The sequence below is a fragment of the Nipponia nippon genome, unplaced genomic scaffold (genome assembly GCF_047370975.1).
Source record: "Nipponia nippon isolate SJK-2023a ecotype South Korea unplaced genomic scaffold, ASM4737097v1 scaffold_2, whole genome shotgun sequence".
Classification (NCBI taxonomy): Eukaryota; Metazoa; Chordata; class Aves; order Pelecaniformes; family Threskiornithidae; genus Nipponia; species Nipponia nippon.
The window spans coordinates 82,593,315-82,617,158 of record NW_028262336.1 but is presented as its reverse complement, the minus strand read 5'-3'; positions in this window follow the sequence as shown (position 1 = coordinate 82,617,158).

The window sequence follows — 23,844 nt, the reverse complement described above, 5'->3', positions numbered from 1 at the left end:
CCGCCTTAGAATTTGAGGGACTTTTAAAGTGAATACAGTTTGAATCTAAACATTCCTATTTATTAATTTCTCGACTTAACAATTCATCACACATTTGCTCAGTTTCACCATGATGATGCATGTGGTGGGCTGACCCTGGCTAGATGCCAGGTGCCCACCAAAGCCACTCTATCACTCCCCCTCCTCAACTGGACAGGGGAGAGAAAATATAATGAAAGGCTCATGGGTTAATATAAGGACAGGGAGATCACTCAGAAATTACTGTCATGGGCAAAACAGACTCAACTTGGGGAAATTAGTTTAATTTATTGCCAATCAAAAGTCAGAGTAGGATACGAAGAAATTAACCCAAATCTCAAAACACCTCCCCCCACCCCTCCTTTCTGTGTGGTGCTTAGTTGCCAACTGGGGTTAAACCACAACACCTTGGTGTCTGCACAGTTTTTTCTCTCACATAATCTCACTGCTCTCCCAGCTGCTGTTTCGCAGCAGGTGTTTTTCCCTTCTCAATGTGTTATCACAGAGGCACTATCACCATGACTGATGGGCTAATCTTTGGCCAGCAGCAGGTCTGTCTTGGAACTGGATGGAACTGTCTCTGTCAGACATGAGGGAAGCTTCTGACATCTTCTCACAGAAGCCATCCCGTAGCCCCCCTGCTACCAAAACCTTGCCATGTAAACCCAATACAATGGGAAAATAACAATATAAAGCCTTTCTGAGGAGGAAAAGAACACTGATTATTATTGATAAAAGCACCCCCCCAAACGCTTCATTTTAATGATATATCCATCACTACACTGAAAGTAATTAAATTAGAATTAGAATAATGTACCATGTCTAAGTAGATAGTCTATACTGTCTAAACACCAGTTCAAGATTTATGAAAACTCCCACATTCTTCAATATACAATTTTAGGGAGTGTGTAGAAACCAGTTATATAATTTTTATCAGGTTTCTTGGTATGGAGTATGTGTTGAATTGTGTGGAAGAGGGGAGGATATAAATTGTATCCCAAGTACATCCTTTATGGTTCCATTATGCTATTTATTTTTTTTTTCTTAATTGAATTTTCAGGGATGCATTGCTGAATGTACTCACTACACAATCACAGAGATGATCAAGAGAGCAATTTTTTCATCTAGATATAGATATTTAGATATGTAAATATGAATCATGGTATTATAGAGAATTGTTACCTGTGTGAGTTTGTATTAACTTATTTTCACTGCTTTAATGAAAGATTATAAGCATTAATAATATTTGAAAAAACATTTTGAAATTAGCAAAAAAATTTTTAAAGATTCTGTTTTTAAGTAGTTATTCTTCCTTCAATAATTATGACAAATTTACAGTATTTTTAACTTCTTATTTGTGAAACAATTTTCTTTTAAGCTGGAGTTCTATGAGATGCAGTTTCTATTAGCAATTCCTATGTGAAACACTCAAACTATATGATCATCTTTTCCTTATAGCCAGGATTTTTATACACTAACATTTATATTTGTGTCTTTCAGAGACTGTTGTTATTTTTTTCCCCTTTTTAACTCTCTATAGGTTTTCTGAACATCTGTTTAAAGATGTTTTATTCCAATTTTTATAAGCTTTATTTAAGTTTCATTGTTTGGTACTGTTTTCTGCTGTGCTTACCAGGTATACTTATTGCCTCCTGCTGCTTCAATTCAGTCTTCCAAATTTATTTTGAACCTCCTGTTGTGTTTAAATTCCCTGGATCTGTTCTTTATACTAGATTCACTGGCTTCTTGCATACATGAATATATACATATCACATGAATCAGTATCTCACAGAGTGGCTTATTTTCATATCTGACGTCTGTCTTCAGTGCCTCTCTTAGATACAGATGTTTATTATTTAGTCTATAGATTTCTTCAAATCTGCAGACTTGAACATATTGTTTCCTGATAGCGATAACTGTGGCTCTTGCTGTGCATAGTTCTCAAGCACCTGTTTTTTTTGTTTGGTTTTTTTTTGTGAAAATTTTGTATTTGTGGCTTCCCTCTCCTGTTACCCATTTCTGTCTTGATGTTACAGTGATGCTTGGATATAATTATCCAGTTTTTTTACCTGGTTGAAAGAAGGCTGGTTTACACAGGTTTTTGTATGGTGTTTTTCAGAGTCCAACTTAAGTATATGAGAAATTTGACAGTGTATGGATATGATTATACACATACATGTGTGGATATGTCTAGCTGGCACACATTTGTTTTGTTACTGGAAGTAGGCTATTTACAGTGATGTAGGCTTAGTAGTTACTAATCCACAGACTGATCCTTTACCTCTGGGCAAAACTATGCAGTGACTAATATCCACACTGCTAAAGACTGTTTCTCTTTTAGCAGACAGGACACATCCACCCTCCATAACACTTGATTCTGGTTCTTTTCTGGACTACATGTGGTGCTTCTCTGGCCTCCAGACATTTTTGTGTGTGCTTCTTTTATTTCAAAGTTATGTAATAACACAATGCGTGTGCTGCCACCCCATCATCATGTTGTTTTCATGGAAAACACTTTACTGCATGTTTATGGAAAAAACAAATGTGCATTGAATGTATTAGGACATATGATGATAGTATCTGGGAGTCCTCAAGGAGTACTTGAGCAGAGTAAAGTTCACTAGGATAATTTTGAAGGACTTCAATGGAGCCAGACCTGGTACAGTCATGGTAAGGTCATTCGTACTGCCTGTTGGTAGAGGTCTTTCAAGTGAATCATATGGAAGGGGTTTTTTTCCTTGCAGAAAACTATTTGAGGTGCTAACTTAGCTTCTTTACAGGACAGTAACCTATGAAATGAAGACACAGTTGCTGAAGGTTGATATTTATGTTTATAGGCTCAGTTTCAGTTCATTGACAGGTAAGTTTGCTTTGAGAGATTTTAGATGAACAAGACTCCAATTAAGATAGTCTCCATTCTGCCAGATAGTGTACAAACACAAAATAGTCAATTGCCCACACACTTAAAGATTTTATCTAAATAAGTTCATCAAAAAGAGCAAGAGCTGGCAGTATAAATTCTGTTTCACAGATAAACATCTGAATGACTGGCAAATAGTCCTGATCCCTAATCATCATGTAGTTTAATACCCAGTAAAGAAACCCAGACCTTGTTTTAGAAAATTTGAATCAACCAGGGGGTAGATGGGAAAATGATAGCATTGTTTCAGCTGGTAAAACAAATGGAACACAAGTTTGCATTAGCTTTTTTTAAAAATGTAGACACAAATCCAAGACTTCCAGATGCTCATTCAATTTATATTATTTAATTCTACCAAGCATGGCAGAAAAAACCAGCAGCTATTCACTTCTCTTTGATAATCCCATATTTGTAAATATACACTAGAACTCTATAGAAAGAAGAACTCTATGATGGAGAAGTTATTCAGGAGCTACCAACAGGAGAACAAAATAATGAAATTAAAATGAAACTATTACATAATATACATAAAGGTTATTTAGCCTGAACAACTTTTTCACTACAGGATGTTTACTTTTGCAACACATTGTTACAATTTATAAAAGCTGGTTGCTCAGCTAAATTAAGCCAGGAATCATAAATAGCATAATCTACAGTTAGATGGGATAATATAGAGCCTTATGTGGCAATTATTAGTTGTATTTAAGGATATGCTGAAATATTCAAATAAGTTACTCAGTACTTGTCAATTATTGTGTTTCTTGGACATTTTTCTGAATTATCTGTCACATTCTCAATTGTCTATTGGGCAATATCTAATATTCTTATGGCTATGAAATAAATTTAAAGACTGAATATTGTCTGCAAGGAAATTTTCTTAATGCACTTTCCATGGTACAGGCAATGCACAAAAAAAAATGCAAAACACTGTTGGTAATCCTTGCATAAAATAGTGCACGTGTGCGTGCACACACACACACACAAAATATAAAATCCAGTTTTAGTATTTAAATTTCAATTAGAAATGTCAGCAATACAAGTTTCTCTGAAAAGTGTGCATAAGGATTTTGTTGTTTATATAGCAATAAGGAAAGAAGAAAAGCACTGTCTAAAATAATAAATTAATAAATAAAATCAGACTTTCTTTCTGGAACAAAAAGATAACTCCACAGGTGGGACTGAATTATCCTCTACTTTAGGGTTCAATTAGATACACAGAAAATGTCAATGTTTATTCAAAGTCTTAAGTCAGTGCTGTTGGATTCTCAAAGTCTCTGAAGAATGAGTTCATAAAAATGACTGATATTTCACTTTTGAAAAAGTGGCAATTATTTCCTTTCACAGGTCAAAAATAGCTGTATCCTAAAATTTCTCAAATACTCTTCTCTGTTAAGTCATTAAAAGCACTAAATATGGAAATAGAGTTGTTAGCTCAGTAGTGGTCACTGTTAGGTACGAGGATAGTCACACCTAAATTTTCTGACCATGTGTTTGAATACATTTAGGAATTCTTCATAATTTTCTATGACAGAGAATTTTATATAATTGTAAAATTACAATTAGTATATATGTTTATATAAAGAAATATGTAGATATGGTTTCTCTGAAGAAACGCATTTCCACCTTAGCAGAAGTATGGGTTAGGAAAAAGAATTAGGTTTTTCAGTGCTGAATATGTATTTGCTTCTTTGTTTTCTTAATAAATGGGTTACATTTCTGACATGACTGACATTCCCATCACAATATTTGTTTGGATATCTTTATAGACAAAAAAAAATTCCCCTAGAACATCCATTTTCTTCTAATTTAGGGAATCAATGTCAAAACTCTCCCGTGCACAGATATTTTGAAAGAAAACTACACTTCACACTGGAAAAATACACTGCAACTGAAAATATTTTTTCACCTATATTACAAAATTTTAAATAGCTTGTAATGGAAATACCTTTAAATTATTGTAACCCAGGATTTAAGTTGCATATTATGGGAATTACTATAGCAGGAACTCCGTGTTGCTAGTCAGGCTAGGAGCAAGGGGAGGAGTTCATTGCAATGTTAAATCTTATGGTCTGGTCCAAAGGGACAAGGGGTGGAGATTATAATGGATATACCTTTAAACTGATGTAACCCATGATCTGAGCTGCATGTTATAGGAATTACTATAGCAGGAACCACCTGAACCAATGGAGGAGAAGCCTTACAAGAAGCAGTGTAAGTGCAGCAGTGACCTGACCCGGACTAGTTTCAGTGTCCAATAACTCCACATAACACACCACCTCTCCTGTCCTGAGAGACCACCATAACAGATGGAGTACAAAGTCATGGACTAAATTAACTCAATGGACATTTTGTGGACATTTATGGACATCTTACAGACATTTTACAAGGGTGTTCCATAGACTAGGGGAATGATATCTGCATATTATATCAAAGGATGGGAAGAGGTGGGGTGGTTAATCAGGATATGTTGGATAGTGTGGGACCTGAGCATGACATAAATGGTATGGAATAAGGGATGGAGAATGTGCTGTCTTTGGCTGGGATAGAGTTAATTTTCTTCATAGAAGCTAGTATGAGGCTATGTTTTGGATTTGTCCTGAAAACAGTGCTGATAATACAGAGATGTTTTGGTTACTCTTGAACAGTGCTTACACAGAGCCAAGGCCTTTTCTGCTTTTCACACCACACCACCAGCAAGTAGGCTGGGGATACACAAGAAGTTGGGAGGTGACACAGCTGGGAGAGCTGATCCCAACTGATCAAAAGGATATTCCATACCCTCTGACATCATGCTCAGAAATATAAAGCTGAGGGAAGAAGAAGGAAGGGGGGACGTTTGGAGTGATGGTGTTTTGTCTTCCCAAGTAACAGTTAAACGTGATGGAGCCCTGCTTTCCTGGAGATGGCTGAACACCTGCCTGCTAATGGGAAGTAGTGAATGAATTCCTTGGTTTACTTTGCTTACATGTGAGGCTTTTGCTTTACTTATTAAATTGTCTTTATCTTAACCCACAAGTTTTCTCACTTTTACCCTTCTGATTCTCTCCCTCATCCCTCTGTGGGGGAGTGAGCGAGCGGTTGTATGGTGCTTAGTTGCCAGCTGGGGTTAACCCACAACATAGCTACAAATCAGCAACATAAAAAAAGCCAACTCGAAAGTTTTTCACAGAATCACAGGATAGCTGAGGTCAGAAGGGAACTCCTAGAAGGGTTAGCTACAGCAGATTGCTCAGGGAAGTGTCCATTTGAGTTTTTACTGTTTCCAAGGATGGAGACTCCATAACTCTGTGAAACCTGCTCCACAGTTTGACCACCTTCACAGTAAAAACATTTTTTCCTATGCTAACATGAAATTTTCTGCCCATTGACTGTTGTCCTGTGTGTCTTTGGCTGGCCACCAGGCGCCCACCAACCCACTCTGTCATTCCCCCTCCATCAACAGGACAGGACGAGGAAATAGGATGAAAGGCTTGTGAGTTGAGATAAGGACAGGGAACTCCAGATGAATCTCACCAATGCTGAGGATAGGAGAAGAATCACCTCCTTTGACCTGTTGGTAATGTTCTCTCCCATGCAGCCCAGAAAACTGTTGGCCTTTTTTGCTGCAAGGGTACACTGGTGTCACATTGTCATCTTGTGGTCTACCAGGACCTCTACAACCTTTTCTGTCAAGCTGCTTTCCAGCTGGTGAGCCTCCAGCCTGTACTGGTAAAGAAGTTTTCCTCCTCAGGTGGAGGACTTTGCATGTCCCCTTGTTAAACTTCATGAAGTTCCTGTTTTCATGACCTTTAAGGCACAAGTAGGCCTTCATGTCCCTTAGCAATGGACTCTCCACCTTATGCCCATAGGCCCAGAAGTTCCATTCAAGCTGGGCCCTAGGAACCAAATTCCTGCCTCAGATGGTTGCAAAAGTGCTCCTCTCCAGCAAACCATGCTTTTGCTTGATCATGGACCTTGTTGTTTCAGATCCTGACCTGTGGACTGAATTCCCAGCTAAACCTCAAATCTGTGTCATCATTATGGTTCTGTCTGGTGATCACTGCATGCTGGTTACCCACACCAGACGAGATTCTTAGGTCTGGGTTGACTTTCTGACTTGACATCATGTTTACCTCCTTACCATAAACTTGCCTGATGATCTAGACTCTTGGCTGAACGTGGCTACAATCTCTGTGTCTGCCCTGCTCTTCTCAGCGGGCACAGTGGGAAAGAGCCTGCTCTGGTGAGGCTTCTGCTTTGCCAGTCACGTTATTGCTCCAGGCTACCACTTCCCTACCCCATAGGGAGATGCCAGCTCTTGCTGCTTCCTGACACTTGTTGACCCATTTTCTCAGCCTCTCGAGGTCCCACTGAATGGCAGTACAACCACCTTATCTGTAAACCACTCCTCCCAGTTTTGTACTTCTGCAAATTTTCTGAGGGTGCACACTCTGTCCCATCATTCACTTCATTAGTGATGATATTAAACAGTATTGGCCTGTGTCAACCCCTGGAGTACACGATTAGTGACTGGTCTTGAACTTGACTTTGTGCCACCTGACCAGACCCCCCTGAACTCAGTAGTTTAGCCAGTTTTCAGTCACCCCCACTGTCAACTTATCTAGTCCATACCTCATTAGTTTGTCTATGAGGATGTTACGGGAGAATTCAAAACAAACAAAATCCACTGGTGTCTAACCCACTGAGCTCGTCATCTCATTGTAGAAGGCTATCGGGCTGATCAGGTATGTTTTCACCTTTGAAAGTCCATGCTGACTACTGATCACCCTCTTGTCCTTCATGTATTCGGAAATGGTTTCCAGGATGATTTGCTCCATCACCTTCCTAGGGATCAAGGTGAAGCTAGCCAGCCTGTAGATCCCTGGATCCTTCTTCTTGCCTCTCTTCAACACAGGAGTGACTTTTGCTTTCTTCCAGTCCCCAAAAACTACCTCCAATCACCACGACCTATCAAAGATAATAAAGTGTGGCCTTACAATGACATCAGCCAGCTCCCTCATAGGTGTAACCTGTCAGGGCCCAGGGACTTGTGTATGCCTGATTTGTTTAAATGTTCTCTAACCTGATCTTCCTTCACTGGGGATAAGCCTTCTTTGTTCCAGACCTTCCCACAGGACACAGGGGCCTGGGATATGTGAAGGCAATTCATGTAAGTAAAGACCAAGGTGTAAAAGGCATTGAGTACCTCAGCCTTTTGCATGTCCTTTGACACCAGGTTCCTTGCCACATTCAGCAGCAGACCCATATTTATCCTTGCTTTCTTTTTGCTGCTCACGTACCTGTAGAAACTCTTCCTGTCACTCTTCACACGCCTTGCCAGATTCAACTCCAGGTGGGCTTTGGTTTTTCTAAACTGGTCCCTGCATGCTCAAAAAATGCCTCTACATTCCTCCTGGGTCACCTGATTCTGCTTCCACCTCCTTTATGCTTCGTCTTTCTGTTTCAGTTGAGTTACCTCTCTGTTTGTCCATGCAGACTTCTGACCATGTTTGCTTTACTTCCTGCATGTGGAACTGCACTGTTCTGGAGATTGGAGATGATCCTTGAAAATCAGCCAGGTCTCCTGCACTCCTCTTCACTCAAGAACCATCACCCAGGGGATCCTTTTTAGCAGGTCCTTGGAAAAGCCAAAATCTGCTCTCTTGAAGTCCAGGGTTGGGATACCGCTTTTTGCCCTGTTTCCTCCTCTTAGGATCCTGAATTCTATCATCTCATGGTCACTACAGCCAAAGCTGCCCCTGACCTTCACTTCCCCAACTAATTCTTCCTTCGTCATAAGAATAAGGTGCAACAGAGCACCTACCCTTTTGAGTCCTCAGTTATCTGCGGTAGAAGGTTATCATCAATAAAATTTCTTTTCCTGAGAGATGTACTCTCTGTTGTAATTTTGAAGACAGATATATTCTGCTATTAGAATATTCTAACAACAAAATACATGAACAGTTGAAATCAGTTACTTGAAAAGCTACAGATCATTTGGGAATACAACTTTCTAGAAACCGAAGGTGTGGTTTTATGACGTGCAATGTGATCTAAACTGGAAATTCCATAATCTGCACCTCGAGACGATTGTTCCTGACACTCTGACCTACTTGTGCTGAAAGAAATACATGTGTATCCATTGATAATGTAGTTCAAGGGCCAGAACTAAGAAAACAAAACTTCACAAAGGAGAAAAAAAATCCCCAAGAACTGGACAAAATATATTTTTTCTCTTTTTTTTTTTTTTTTATATTTAGTTTGCTTTTGAATTAGCTTTCTAAACTGGCTTAGTGTATGACAGCATGAAAGGCAGTTACTACTCACTGCACATGAGTGAAGGTGGAAGGACAAGCAGAAAAGGTAATTTCAAATTAGGCTGGTTTAATCTGGCATGGCACTGAACCCTAAGGAAGTATGTCGGGATTTTGGCTTAGCTAAATTGAAGTTAATAGCAGATATGATTATTCCCTGTAAATACAAGGAGAAAATATTAAGATAAAAGCATAATTTCAAATAGTAATAGGCATAAATGGGTATAAACTGGTCATGTGTAAATTAAGGTTTGACCTTAAATGGGGATTTTACGGTATAGTTCCTCACAATAGCAGAGGATTAAGCTCAGCTGATTGACAATGTTGCTTTAAGGCCTATGTTCCTTGTAAAAAAAGAAATGGAACAAAGAAAGCCATAGGAAAGTGACGAGATTAGGAGAGGCACTGGCTAAAATTGGAGAGTGAATCTGTGTATCAGAAAACATAATGTATACATACATTATAGATCTGCAAAACTTACATAAAGACATCTAGGAAGATTTGAAGCTAATAATAACACAGTTATGAAAGAAAACTAAAGTAGACAGCTGCTGTAAAGTATCAATATAGTTTTATGTTCCCTGGGATATATGTGTTGCTGAATTGTGAGCTGCACATCACACATTGGTAAAGCTTGAAACACAATGTGCAACTGTTTGTGAGGGCTAGAATACATAGAATCATAGAATCATAGAATAGTTTGGGTTGGAAGGGACCTTTAAAGGTCATCTAGTCCAGCCCCTCCTGCAATGAGCAGGGACATCTTCAACCAGATCAGGTTGCTCAGAGCCCCATCTAACCTGACCTTGAATGTTTCCAGGGATGGGGCATCCACAACTTCTCTGGCCAATTTGTTCCTGTGTTTCCCCACCCTCATTGTAAAAAATTTCTTCCTTCTATCTAGTCTGAATCTACCCTCTTTTAGTTTAAAACCATTACCCCTTGTCCTATAGTGACAGGCCCTACTAAAAAGTTTGTCCCCATCTTTCTTATAAGCCCTCTTTAAGTACTGAAAGGTTGCAACAAGGTCTCCCTGGAGCCTTCTCTTCTCCAGGCTGAACAACCCCAACTCTTTCATCCTTTCTTCATATGAGAGGTGTTCCAGCCCTCTGATCATTTTTGTGGCCCTCCTCTGGACCTGTTCCAACAGGTCCATGTCCTTCCTGTGCTGAGGACTCCAGAGCTGGAAGCAGTACTCCAGGTGGGGTCTCAGCAGAGCAGAGGAGAGGGGCAGAATCACCTCTCTCGACCTTCTGGCCACGCTTCTTTTGACGCAGCCCAAGATATGGTTGGCTTTCTGGGCTGTGAGAGAACATTGCCGGCTCATGTCCAGCTTTTCATCAATCAGTACCCCCAAGTCCTTCTCCTCAGGGCTGCTCTCAATCCCTTCATCCCCCAGCCTGTATTGATACCAGGGATTGCCCCGACCCCGGTGCAGGACCTTGTACTTGGCCTTGTTGAACCTCATGAGGTTCACACAGGCCCATTTGTCCAGCTTGTCCAGGTCCCTCTGGATGGCATCCCATCCCTCAGGTGTGTCAACTACACCACTCAGCTTGGTGTCATCTGCAAACTTGCTGAGGGTGCACTCGATCCTGCTGTCTATGTCATTGATGAAGATATTGAACAGTACTGGTCCCAGTACGGACCCCTGAGGGACACCGCTTGTCACCAATCCCATCTGGACATTGAGCCATTGACCACTACCCTCTGGATGTGACCATCCAACCACTTCCTCATCTACTGAACAGTCCACCCATCATATCTATATCTCTCCAATTCAGAGAGAAGGATATTGTGGGTGACTGTGCCAAAGGCCTTACAGAAGTCCAGGTAGATGACATCTGTAGCTCTTCCCTTGTCCACTGATGTAGTCATTCTGTCATAGAATGCCATGGGTTGGTCAGGCAGGACTTGCCCTTAATGAAGCCATGCTGGCTGTCCCAAACCGCCTCCCTGTCCTCCATGTGCCTTAGCATAGCTTCCAGGAGGATCTGTTCCATGATCTTCCCAGGCACAGAGGTGAGGCTGACAGGTTGGTAGTTCCAAGGACCCTCCTTTCTACCCTTTTTAAAAATGGGTGCAATATTTCCCTTTTTCCAGTCCCCAGGGACTTAGTCTGACTGCCATGACTTTTCAAGTATCATGGGGAGTGGCTTGGCAACTACATCAGTCAGTTCCCTCAGGACTCTGGGTTGCATCTCATCAGGACACATAGACTTATGTATGTTCAGGTTCCTCAGGTGGTCACAAACCTGATCTTCTCTTAGAGTGAGAGGGACTTTGCTCCCCCAGTCCCTGTCTTGCAGTCCATCCACTCAAGAGGTGTGGGAAGAGAGGTTGCCAGTGAAGACTGAGGCAAAAAAGTTGTTGAATACCTCAGCCTTCTCCTTGTTTGCTGTTACCAGTTTGCCAGTCATGTTCATCAGGGCAGGTATGCTTTCTTTGACCTTTCTTTTCTGGTTGACATACCTGTAGAAGTCCTTCTTAATTTTCTGTGTCCCTTGCCAAGTTGAGCTCCAGCTGCGCCTTGGCCTTCCTGACCCCATCCCTATAAAACCGGGCAGCGTCCCTATACTATTCCCAGGATACCTGTCCCTGCTTCCACTGCCTGTGCATTCTTTTATTGCCCTTTAGTGTGACCAACACGTCTCAACTCATCCATGCTGGTCTCTTGCCTTCCTTTCCTTATTTCTTATACTTGGGGATCAAAAGCTCTTGTGCTCTATGGAAAACATCCTTAAAGATCTGCCAGCTCTGTTCTGCTCCCTTGTCCCTGAGGGCAGTTTCCCAGGGCGTCTTAATGACTAACTCCTACATGACCTCTGGATGTCACAACCAAATCTAGGAAATTTATTCTCAACATGTCTCATCACTTCTTGGACTTTATTTCTCTTAATTATTGGGGTTTTTTTCTTATTCTATTAGCACAGATATTTACAGTGACTGGAAAGCTTCATAACCTGTGCATGATTCATTTGAATATCAGCATGGGCCTACATGAGGAATTATTTGTATTTTGCATCCTTTTTCCTTAAGTATGAAATTACTCCCAAGAACAAATAACTTAAAAATGTTATCAAGGCTGCAACCTCAAATACTCAGAAGTAGGAATATTACAGTGAATACTGCCTGTGGATATTTGATTTGATCCCCCTGCATGTGAAGTTGGTGAAGCATAAAGTGAAGATTGCAGAAAGGGTTTATCTGTGTCATAAATTGGTAGGCACCTACATTAAGTCAGAGCTCAGACAGATGGATGCTATTTAAGACTGGCCCGCTCCCAAGTTGAGAAAGCAGGTGCAGCCCTTTATAGGAATGATTTCTCTTTCAGTTTAACTCCATGTCTTCACCCATGACAAAACCATATAGGAAGGGAAGGCTTGAAAAAAAGTTTGCACTAAGCATTTAAAGACCATTAGTAGACTAAAGAAAACTTGGAGCAGATGCAGATTTTGACAACATTCTTGAGTTTTCCAGGCATGCGGTTGTAATGTAGAGGGGGAATAAGTGAACAAGAGAGTCTCACACATGCTTACTTATTATTAAAAAAGAGTATTTTGGATTTGTATTGATACTAAAGAAGCAATAACAGTATGTAAATGAAAAGACTGTATCACAATCCACACACACAAAAAAACTAAGCAGAAGTCATTCAGGTAAATGTTTCCAATATTCATGAACGTGAGAAATTCAGCTTATGTATAAATACGCAAATGTGTTTGTGACTTGATTTCCGTGGAGATTTATATGTACACCTCCAGGTAAATTTGATGTATATTTCATAAATATGTATAAATATATGTATATTCAGTTGTGTTTATATTGCTGAATTATGGAGTAATTTAGGTTGAAAGGGATCTCTACAGATCATCTAGTCCAAACCCCTGCTAAAAGCAGGCATAATTAGGTCAGGTTGCTCAAGGCCACGTCCAGTTTAGTCTTGAACACCTCCAAGGATGGAGATTCCACAGCATTTCTGAGCAACCTTGTCCAGTATTTGACCACCCTCATGGTAGATGCATACATATATCTAATCAGAACTTCACAAGTTCCAACTTGTGTCTGTTGCCTCTTGTCCTGTAACTATGCACCTCCAAGAAGAATTCAGCTCTGTCTTCTCTATATTCTCTGATCAGGTAGTGGCAGACAGCTATAAGGTCTCCCTGGAGCTTTCTCTTCTCTCAGCTGTCCAGGCCCGGGTCCTTTAGCCTTTCCTGTGCTTCAGCTCCCTGATCACCTTGGTGGCACTTTGCTGGACTCCCTTCGTATGTCAAAATCCTTATTGTACTGGAAAGCTCAAAACTGGCCTGAGTACTCCATGTTGTCTCGTAACAGCTGAATGGAGAAGAATCAACTAAACCTGTTTGATATATTGAAATATAATAGTTTATTGCAGTTAATGTGACTAGTAAGCAGTTAGCAGGACCGTGACTGAAATCCGTTAGGACATATTTCCTATGTCTCTAATTGGATAAAGTTCTTTTTCTCATCTTTTTTAACAGTGATCTAGAACAGTCTACAGCTCTCTGTGTAGCAATTAGTATGAGTTAGGACTAGTTAGCATAGCTGCTAGCATACACCCATGAACTTTAAACCAATTTTTTGTTTTAGTAGAAGTAGACAAAGTATGAACCGCCCTCCCCCTTGACCAAAACAAGAGAATGAACTTTAAATAGCTTTTATTTGTTCAAAGAAATGGATGGCCAAACTATGCAAACAGCTTATTGGTCATCAAGGAGTGTAAAAGCACACAGAACTGTCCTGAACAAACAGATTGTGTCAGCAACACTGACAGCAAATCAGAAAGCAGCATTGCTATTTAAATGCTGGGATTGAGAAAAGTAAAGAATTCGGGAGGGAACCCAGGGAACTGGAGAGACCCTGGGGGACCCATGACCCTGCACCATAATGTGAGACCATCTCTGTAACATGCAGCAAACCTGAGAGAACCAGAGAGAAGCCAAGGGACCCCACACAGCTGGATCTGCCATGCTAGCACCCTGTCTCTCCTCCTGGACTACCTCATCTCTTCCACAGCACAGGGAATTAATGTCAAGAACTGCTGTCCAACTTTTCTCCTGAATTATGCCATCTCTCTCATTGAATAGTGAAGTAATGAAATTTGCAAAATTGCATAATCTGTCATTAAAGTGTTTTAGTGTCTAAATCCATTTAATCTCCATGTTTTCCTTTGATCTTAAACTGTGACATTTGAAATAAGAAAATCCATATGTTAGTTCTTCAAGGGAAAATGGAGTTTTTATGGTCATTTTTCTGAAAAACCTTCTATGATAGAACTAATGTGAGAGAATGAGAAATTGTTAACTTGGGGGTTTGTTATTACATGTTGAACATAAATCCAAAGCAGGCTGAAGACTATCTATTGCATTACAGAGAATATTCTGCTCCAGAAGGGTGTTTGACTTCTTTCTGAAGGACTATTACTAGGAAGTAATCAATATGATCTGCTGAACCCTCATTCTATAGAAAGTTTGAAGGAGTGGACTTCAAACAATTCTTTTTTTTTTTTTTTTAAACAGCCTTAGAGGCAAAATAATAGCAGAGGGTTAGAGTGTTCCAGTGAGGAGAAAGGGCTGTTCTGAACTGGCAGAATCACAGAATGGCTGAGGTTGGAAGGGACCTCTGGAGGTCACCATTCAACCCCCCTTCTCAAGCAGGGCCATCTACAGCCAATTGCCCAGGACCATGTCTAGATGGATTTTGAATATCTCTAAGGATGGAGACTCCACAACATCCCTGGGCAACCAGTGCGGGTGTTCAGTCACCCTCACAGTAAAAATATGTTTCCTGATGTTCAGAGGGAACCTGCTGTGCTTCAGGTTGTGCTTATTGCCTCTTGTCCTGTCACTGGGCACCACCAAAAAAGAACCTGGCTCCATCCTCTTTGCACCCTCCCTTAAGGTATTTACATACATTAATAAGATCCTTCCTGAGCCTTCTCTTCTCTAGGCTAAACAGTCCCAGCTCTCTCAGCCTTTCCTCATACTTCAGTTCTCTGGTCCCTTAATCATCCTTGTGGCCCTTCATTGAACTCTTTCCAGTATGTCCACATCTCTTTTGTAATGAGAAGCCCAGAACTGGACACAGCACTCCAAGTGTGGCCTCACCAGCACTGAATAAAGAGGACACATCACCCCACTCAACATGCTGGCAATACTTTGTCTAATGCAGCTGAGGATACCATTTGCTTTCTTTGCAGCAAGGGCACATTGCTGGCTCATGTTCAACCTAGTGTCCACCAGGACCCCTAGGGCCTTTTCTGCCAAGCTGCCTTCCAGATGGTAGGCCCCCTCAGCATATGTTGGTGCATGGGATTACGCCTCCCCAGGTGCAGGACTTTGCACTTCCTTTTCCTGAACTGCATGAGCTTCATGTTAGCCCATTTCTCCAGCCTGTTGAGGTCCCTCTGGATGGCAGCATGACCCTCTAGCATACCAGCCACTCCTCCCAGTTTGGTGCCATCTGCAAATTTGCTGAGGAAACACTCTACTCCATCATCCAGATCATTAATGAAAATGTTAAACAGGACTGGACCCAGTGTTGATCCCTGGACTACACCACTACTCATTGTCCTCCAACTAGACTTTGTGCCACTGATCACCACCCTCTGGGCCTAGCCATTCAGCCAGTTTTCAATACACATCACGATCTGCTAATCCAGTTTGTGTATCGACAGTTTCTCTATGAGGATCTCATGGGAGACAGAGTCGAAGACCTTACTGAAGTCTAGGTAGACAATATCTCCTTCTCTCCTCTCATCTACCAGGCAGAGTAGACAGATACCATTGATCCCACTGGAGAACACAAGCCGGCTCTCACTTTTCTATTTTAAACACAGGCAAATGTTGGACTTGTAGAAGAGGCAATATCAGATCAAGGGAAAGAATAAGTTAAGCTTATTTCCAAGTTCAAATTTTCTAATTATTTAAAAGCTAATTAACCTGTGATCAAATTACATGGTTATGCCATTTTTTGAAGTTCCTCTGCTATTTTTTTATGTGAGAAACTTAAATTGGAAATCTTGAGGTACTTTAAGCCTCAGTATAACTCTGTGGTATATTACAGATGTATTTTACCTCCTTACAGATATATCTGAAGGCCATAGACATCCCAAAGTAAACCCCTTTACCCACAGTGCCCAACTAATGCAAGTAAACATTTAAAAAAAAAAATCTTGTAATGAAATATTACCCCCAAAACATACCTTAAATGCAGTAAGATAAAATAGTGTTGTGAGCTCCACCCAAGGCCAATTTACTAAGAAGTGTGACTCAGTGACTACTATAGTTTCTTTCTCATTTTTCTCTCTTAAAATATGGCTATTAGTAAAAAAAAACCAAAATAAAACAAAACACTTTGGAAATTCTTGGTTTATAAACTTTCAGAAAATTAGATCTGAATCAATCAACCAATAACTAAATAAAACTCAGGATAAAGCTTAAATATTTATATTTGCCTTTGTATTTAATATAGCTATAAATTCCCAGTTTTTTGATTATTTTTTATTCAATTCCATTTTTTAGGTTTTGATCATTAAATTTTTGGGTTAAGTAGTGGTGTGACATACAAAACTGTAATGAAAGACTTTTTAAAGATACATTTTTTTTTTTTTGTTTTCAAATTCAGTGTTACTGCTACTCTTCTTGTCACAAAGTTAATTAAAAAAGAAGTTAGATAAGGACTGACTTAATGATTCTGAAATCATATTAACTTAAGAGAGTTACTGAAGAAAATTAGATGGGATTTAGCCAACACATTTTATTATAAATAACTCAAAAGAGCATATGAATTGTAAATAACAGGTTGAATTAGCAGCTAACACTATAACCAATCTTATGAGTGCAAGTATTCTTGCAGTTATCCCATTTTTTTAATGTTTATGCTATTTTGTATCTTCCTTCTTTACTTCATTTGCACCCCTCATCCTATTGAGTCTTGACCGTAGGATATTTTACCTTTCAAACACTATTTTCTATGAGATACATCAGTTAAACATAAGATAGAACAGAACAGAACAGAACAGAACAGAATAGACTCTTTCAGTTGGAAGGGACCTACAATGACCATCTACTCGAACTGCCTGACCAATTCAGGGTTGACCAAAAGTTATTTTAGTTAAAGCACGTTATTAAGGGCATTGTCCAAATGCCTCTTAAACACTGACAGGCTTGGGGCATCAACCACCTTTCTAGGAAGCCTTTTCCAGTGTTTGACCATCCTCTCGATGAAGAAATGCTTCCTAACGTCCAGTCTAAACCTCCTCGGATGCAGCTTTGAACCATTCCTACATGTCCTGCCACTGGATACCAAGGAGAAGAGATCAGCACCTCCCTCTCCACTTCCCCTCCTCAGGAAGCTGTAGAGAGCAATGAGGTCACCTCTCAGCCTCCTTTTCTCCAAACTAGACAAGTCCAAAGTCCTTAGTCACTCCTCATGGGACATTCCTTCCAGCCCTTTCACCAGCTTTGTTGCTCATATACACTTCATTACACACTCAAGGCATGTAACAATTCTAATGCCCTTAACTCAAGAGCTGATTCCAGAGGAAACTATCATCTATGGAGAGATAACAATGATGAGGTTGATGTAAGTATTTGTTCAAGGTTGAAATGAAAGAGAAAAATACATTTGTAGAAAAGTGTGTTTCACGTTCCTATGGTTTGGTTGCTTTTATTGTTTTCTTCTCTGACTAACAAACTTGATAAAAAGCCAAATACCTAACATTACAATATTTGTAAAAAAACCATTGGTGACAAAACTAACTAACTGCAGGATTTGAGAGTGTTTTGGTTTTTTTTTTCCCCATAGTTGCAAAGCAGAAATGTGATGCCTTTTGGAACATTCAATGTCTTTACTGTCTTTTGGAGGTATTTTCTCATCTGACCTTCATCAGCAAACAGTTGCAGCGCACAGGTTCTCTTCAGTGAAGGACTTAGAGAGGCTGTAGAATTGTGAAGGCAATTTTGACAATTTGCTTAAATTCATTCTATAATCTTAGTTCCTTGAACATTCTTTTCTAGCCAAGAGTCCAAACTTGCCAAATGCTTAACATGAACAATATCCTGCTTAAAATCCTGTATCAAACAGAATATTTCCTTCATTACCCTAAATAATTTTGGGACTCATGCATCCAAAATGCAGTAGACTGCCCCCTATTGAAATCTGCATAGTACACAGCTTCAGTAAAAGCTAAGCTTAAGATGCATGTTTGTTTTGATCTAAGCATATAAATCATTGTTGGATTAGAACACAGTACTTTTACACATTCAATTTCATTGTTTAAAGTTACTCCTCCTGTCAAGATTAGTTACACTTTCTATGACCAGCGAACTATCTGTGAAGTGAAAAAAAAAAAAAAGAAAAAGAGAAAGGAAAAGGAAAAGGAAAAAAGGAAAAGGAAAAGGAAAAGGAAAAAAGGAAAAGGAAAAGGAAAAGGAAAAGGAAAAGGAAAAGGAAAAGGAAAAGAAAAAGGAAAAGGAAAACGAAAAAGAAAAGGAAAAAAGGAAAAGGAAAAGGAAAAGAAAAAGAAAAAAGGTCATCTGGAGTCAATAAGAATAAAAGGGTAAACACAATTTTTAAGGCAGGATTTCTAAGTTTTCTGGTAAATATTAGCCAGTATCTGGTATGGTGTATTTAGTAGAACTCAATTATTTCCTACAAGCAATGATATACTTTTAGTCTCTGCACTCCCTATGCATACTCCAAATGGAAAATTCACTGGAATGAATGTATACACTTCCTTACAAGTAAATGAAAATTTAAAGATTTCTCTGAATATGGATGAATATCAGTCTTTCTAATCAGAATAAGAGGAGGAAGAAAGAAGAATAAAGAAGAAAGATTCTTAAGCTACCACACTCAGGAGTAAAACCTATAATACATATTGAAGATCTAAAATAGATTTCATGAAAATATAAAGCATCCAGCAAACATAACCCATAGCATTTTTTAATTGAAATGCAAGAATTCTTTGTTTCTGATGTAAACAATATCCAGCAAGAAAATGGAATAGAAATGTAATCCATTTTTACACATTTTATGGTTAAAGAAGTTACATCCTTGAAATAGTGCCTTTGAGCCTCACGAGTTTTAAAAACTATTTATCATTATTTCCAACACCACATTAAATATCAAAATTTTTCTAAACATTTCCACACTGTGTAGAAGCAGGTAAAATATATTTAAAATGTCAAAAATATATTTAAAATGTCAACAGATGTTATATTAAAATAGGAGAATTTTTGCTTTTGAATAAAGCAAGGTATTTGAAGGAGACAAAATGAGCTCTTCATGTCAAAAAACAAACAAACAAACAAACAAACAAACATTAGAGTGAATATTTACTTTAAACCATAATTTTGAATGCTGAATTTTTTACTGGCAAACCAAAAGCCAAGAGCATTTACATTTTGGAATTTAGTTGATCTCTCACTGTAAATGCTTGTCTACAATAAAAAGAAAATCAAACAATTTTACAAAAGCATCTAGGAAAGCTTCAGTTTGTGCATTTCAAAGTTATTTGAGCTATGGCAGAAATCAAACTCAGTGTGAAAGGGTTTTCTTTATTATTTTTAAACTACTTACAAAATGATGATATGGGGAAAAAATCATGGTTAAGCTATCTAGACTAAAGTTGGTCTTATTAGAAGGAAGTTCTGTATTTGGAAAATATAATAAAAATTTAATAGCAATATATTTTCAGAGGTGGACAGTTTTATTGACTTATATATTAACAGGGCTGAGGTTTTTTATCTGCCATGGATCCCACTGTTTTTAATATTAGTATCTTTTCTTCTCTCTTCCTACTTTTTTTTTTTTTTTTTGGTACTGTAAACTATTTTATTAGATTTATTCTACCTTGCTATGAAGGTTTTTGGCAATTATATTAAGGCAGCTGAAACATTAATGAGACTAAAAGCTCCAGGAGGATTTGAACACAATAACATTTAACTTAGTAATTGAAACTTGAAACTATCACCTTCCTTACCTGCCATAATATGGAATGATTTTTACAAGATAGGTGGTGCAGAGAGCTGTGTTGCTACACAGAGACGTGGGTGGGAGATCCTCATAAAGTCAAAATAAATAACCTGCTTATTTATTATGTCTAGTCAGTTATTCAGCTTTTCCTGCTTCCCTCTGAATGCCCTGGACAGTACAGCTCTAATCACTGGGGAGGCTGCAGCTGAATCTTTTTCCTTTTTTAGGGTGTAAGATAAGGTAAGGGGTAAATTTTTAAATTTTCTCCTGTTTTGATTAACTCTTTGCAAAAACAAGGCAAAAAAATCTTATGCACTTTAGTAAAGATCTATAGGAATCTTGTGGTTATTAATTTAAAAATCTGCTACACACAGTATTTCATTATTCTTAAGGAAGATACTGAGACCAAACTAAACCAAGCTGCACTCAAAATCCTTAGTATTGTAGGATATTAAAATCCACTCTTCATATCAAAGTCAATGTATATTTCCTGAAAATCAATTAGCTAAATGTGAGATTAATTTTTTAAACTCTTGCATAAATTAAACAACAAATGCCTATAGATTTGTCAGACCTGTACCTCTTAACTTGACTTTTACACATGATGTTAGGCTAATTGTTGTATGTCAGTACAATAGATCAGGTGATATTAAGAACCAACATTTTCCAAGACAGTGATCTAGATTACCCATCAAATTTAGCCCTTTCTTTTCTGCATTGTTAATACCCTTAGTCTTAACAGCCATCAAATGGATTGCTGATGATGTGATTTTCACTTAAAGTGGAAAAAAAAATAGCTTCTGACTGTAGATTAAGTGATCTGATCTAGTGTCTGCTAATTAATTTAGGGAAAGTCTTCAGAGGACTTCAGATTTTTTTTTTCTGAGCCACTGGGACACTACAGGTTCATGAATATTGTGGATGCTTTCTGTAGTCACTTAACACAGGTAGCAAGCATCTGCATTTGAACATTTTAAATTCAAATTATAACAATTCTATACCCAAAGTATGTGGAATACCCTTAGCGAAAAATGACTTGGCAAATAATCTCATATTGGTTTGGTTATTCTCAAATAATTGTTTAAAAATTAAGACTACTTATGCTAGTGTTTGTTGCAGACAAATACATGCATATTTACAGACCAATTTAAAATTTTAGAATAAATTCATGATGGCTGTAAAAGAAAGCATTATGCACACATACACAGACACATTAATTAGTTTGTGGAGTTACTGAGGGAAAATTTGCATTTAGATACAGCAATTTACACACTCGTATAGCTATCAATATCAGTGCCAGAAGCACATTTGCATGTCTGCAATAAAACCTGTCTTTTACACATTTTTTGGTTTAACCATTGTTGTGGTTTAACCCCAGTAGGCAGCTAAGCCCCACGTGGCTGCTTGCTTGTGTCCCCTCAGTGGGATGGGGGAGAGAATTTGAAGGGTAAAAGTGAGAAAACTCATGGGTTGAGATAAAGCTAGTTTGAAAGGTAAAGCAAAAGCTGCACATGCAAGCAAATCAAAATAAGGAATTAATTCACTGCTTCCCATTGGCAGGCAGGTGTTCAGTCATCCCCAGGAAAGCAGGGCTCCATCACACATAATGGAAGAGAAGCACCATAGCTCCAAATGTCCCCGCTTCTTCCTTCTTCCCCCATCTTTTATTGCTGAGCACAACATCATATGGTATGGGATATCTTTTTGATCAGTTGGGGTCAGTTGTCCCAGTTGTGTCCTCTCCCAGCTTCTTGTGAACCCCCAGTCTACTTTTTTGAGAAGCAGAAAAGGCCTTGATGCTGTGTAAGTACAGCTCAGCAATAGCTAAAACATCTCTGTGTTATCATCAACACTGTTTTGGTCAGAAATCCAAAACGTAGTACCATGCATGAGCTACTATGAAGAAAATTAACTCTATCACAGCCAAAAACAGTACAACATACATTTTCATACAGTGGTCAGTGATCAATAGTAGTTTGCTAAATCTGCAACTGTATTAGTGCTTCCATGAGAAAAAGAAAACATGAGTAGTTCTGAGTCACCCCACTCTCCAAATCATCTTTATTCTCTCAGCACAAGTCAAAGCTCACGCCCACCAGCAAGTACTGACACTTGTACCGTGTGGGGGCAAATAGCCTTAACTTTGCCAGTTTTTCTGGATCTTAGTACTAGAAGATACCTATCTGGTTATAAAGTGGAGTTTTTGTCTTTGCTATGAGAGTAGTTTTAAGTCCATTCCATATAGAAAGTGAGTTAAAAAAGAAGAAATCTGTAACATCTTTGTACTTTATTTATAAACATGAAGACCTTAAGCTTCAAGGTAATACAAGGGGGAAAAAAAAATGGGAGGGGGGGGAGAAAAAAGAAGAAAAGAAAAAGAGTATTCTTTCCTGGCCTTAAGTAAGGCGCTATAAAATTAACAGAGGACTTAGTACTATCTGTGCCCCCATTTTAAACCTTCTGGAAACAATATGATTTGATTTGTCAATCAAAGGGTGTTATGTTAATTTTGTTATTGACATTCTAACATCAGCCTGTTATAACATGCACCTTGTTGAAACATATAATTACCCAGGAAGAACTGCTGGTTCTGTATAGATCAAAACTTCTTTCTTTTTGAGACTGTTTTTATGGTAAACTGAGCTTTTTTAATATACTGATGTCAGAATGTCTTTAAGAGTGTAAATGGAAATATTTTAACTGTAACATCTGTCCAGGTAAAAACCAAAACAAAAATAAAAATGTTCTTTCCATCTACTGAATGAAAAGTCTTTATTTTTTCCTAACTAGAGAACTGGGGACAGATTTAGAAAAACTCTTTGGCAGCTAAAACTGAAATTGGCTAGTTCTGAGCTGTATAATTAAAATATGACAATCCAAACATCACACCCCGGTAGCTGCCTGGACATACTTTATTTCATCTGAAAGCATCTGAATACTCCCAAGAGCTTAAACTGCTATCTAAACACAGAGGACACATACAAACACTACAGCTTTACAAAATGGAATTACAGTTGATTTCTTTTAAAAAAACAAAATGCTATTGTTTATACAGTGCTGCTACAACTAAAACCACTTATCTCTAGAAATAAGAATGCTGTATAATAAAACCCCTCAGGCTTAAGCAATGAAAAACTACATTTTCCCTCCAGAATGTGCAACCAGTCAGCTAGAGTTTGGGCTACATGATGGACAGATGTAGTAACAAAAGCCAGGAAATTATTTAATGGGATTTCTGTTCAAGCCGAACCACTCCCAAGTTAGGGTTTTAAGGGAGCAATTTAAGTGCCTAAACTTAGATGACTACTTCTATTTGAACCAACAAGTATCTCAGATAGCTCCACTGTACTGGCAGACCGGACATAGGACCTTAAGGAGACCCACATCATTCTCATGCAACAGCTGCTGTCCGGGCAATATATGGTTGTGTCTAAAATGGCACTAGGCATATGTTTAAACATTCAAATCATGACTTCAAAAGGACAGAGTATTTGGGAAAGCCTTACTGTATCAATTCAGATTTTTTTTTGGCCAGAAGTCAGACACCTATGTAGAAAAGATGTTTGATCTTTTTAGACACTAACATTTTTGGTCTTTGAGGGCTCTACA